Here is a 2391-nt window from a genome sequence, read left to right on the forward strand (position 1 = left end):
CAGTGCTCCCTGTACAGAAATCAATGTTCTGCTAGAATGACTGGAGTGACAGTAATGCAAGAAATGCCAGCCCAACAACCTGATGCACAATGAAGTGCTATCCTAAAATTCCTGCCTGCTAAAAAATGAGGAAGCCGCCCTTTGCTGCATCTGCAGACATAGGAGTGATTTTTTTTTTCTTTGGACCAGGAGAGAACAGCTCAGGCTTAAGAGGATAGTTGTTCAAAGAAAGGGATTAAAACGTCTTCCTTATTTACTATATAATCATCTGATACAAGGGCCAAAACATAAATACTATTTCTCTCTCAAAAGGCAAAGAGAGGCTATGTTTGGGGCCAGAAAAATCTTTTTGGGGATTAGTGGGATCATTCTCAGATTACAAAACATTAAAAAAATTCTTTACAGTATTTCTCTCTGTTAATCTCCTTTGTGGGGGTTGGGATTTTCTGTATCTACCAGTGTCAGTCATTGTTAGTTATGTCATGCAATGGAATAGAAAAACACTGCTAAACAATCCAAAAATGGATTTTGCAAGATAGTAAAAATATGCTCCACTTCCTGGAAGTAATGTGTGTGATGGATTTCAGAGTCAGGTGATCAGAGATGAGTGATTACATCATGTAAAATAATTCATTTAATAAATTTGCTAACTTACCTTCTCTTCTCAAATAGTCTACCCACAGATCATGATTTTCTGCAATATAATATATTCTTTATTTGACCCCTTATTTTTAATCATTGTTAAAAAAATAAAAATTACTTTGTTCCCAAGAAGATTGTTTATGGGTATAATCAATTAATTGGTTATAATCTATTAAGTAATGAATTGGTGTTAATTATTTTTCATTTGAGAGATTGCTCGTATAGTATTATTTTATTCTCTGATTAGTCAAATATAACTGCAAGGATCAAATATTTGGTTGGTATAAACAGATGAAATTTCACTGAAGAAAATAGTTGGGAACCAATTTAAACTATCAGAACATTTGGCCTGTAGTTACAGGTTAATCACATTTTACTGAATCTCAAAACATTTGGTTTGAAGTACTTGAGTATTTGAAGTTTTGAGTGTTGAATTAATGTTTTGTGAGGATGAATGGGAAAAGATCCTTTTATTTATTCTTACTGAAATAATTCGGGTAACCCAGTTTCTATCAGTTAATTCAGCTCTTCACTCCTGACATTTTCCCAGACACTTGTGATTTCAAAATATGAATGCCTCTGAAGGTAAAGCTGAAAAACATCAAGTAATGAGAGACTGTCTAACCATTCTTTTCATGCACAGGAAAGTAATCTGCTGTATCTTCACTAATGTAACCCATAGTATCTTTAACTATTTAAAAAAACATTAGTTCCATGGGAAATTTGACATACAATATTAACTTTCCTTGGTGGTGTTGGAGTGATGTTTCAGCTGTTGCGGTCCAGGAAATTTGTAGGAGGCAAGGATACTTTTGGCATTATTCCATTATAACACCTGGTCATGGTATTTGGAGAACACAGGTAAACTAATGTGTGTTTATCTTAGATGGATTCTACATTCTGTCATTTTATTCCAACAGATTTTTTTCTGTATTCCTGCTAATTAGGAAAATAAACATTTATGTTTTCCTTTCAAAGCTTAGCTGTCTTGTCGTTGTGATACACAGAATATAAAGATAATACATAGCCATTATACAATACTTTTAATCTTCAAAGCATTTTACAAGCAGCAACTAATTATATTGGCTGCCTGACAGCAACTGAGTTTCAGTGGGAATGGTACTAAGCCCCACCCATACTACAAACCCATAAAAGTAATATCCAATGCATATATAGCCCTTTTGAAGAAGTAGATGTCAAAACACATTAGAAAGAAGGTAAATGATATTACCTAATTTTACAGAGAGTTATAATGAGGCACAGGGAGCTAAAGTAACTAATACTAAGTTGCTGTATCAGCCTATTTCCTACAAATCTGAAATTATGAGGGTCCATGATACAGTAGGAGTAGAAATATAAAGGACAGTCTTAGCTGTTATTTTCTAAGAGTGTGAACACAAGTAACAATTGAACTATTGTTTAAAATGTCCCTGCTGGGGAACCAGTTCACACTGGCCATGAGTTAAAGGTGTCCTAGAATTCCAGGTAGAACAGTTACCTTTTAGGCATTGAAGTACCTAATAGGTGACACCAAAGAATGGTCACCCAGCTCAGTATGCCTACAGTAGGCAGGTGGGGGGGAGAGGGCAGAATGACCTGTAGCTGCAGTGTTTTTACTTTTCTATTTCCATTCTCACTGAAACATGAGTTCAACAGAGTTCAGTAACCTGCATTTGGCTGTGTTTTTTTCCTGATTTGGGGTGTCTGGGAGGGGGTGGGGAATGTTGGACCCATATTTTGGGGTTTCCC

Source organism: Alligator sinensis, unplaced genomic scaffold, assembly GCF_000455745.1.
Source record: "Alligator sinensis unplaced genomic scaffold, ASM45574v1 scaffold304_1, whole genome shotgun sequence".
NCBI lineage: Eukaryota > Metazoa > Chordata > Crocodylia > Alligatoridae > Alligator > Alligator sinensis.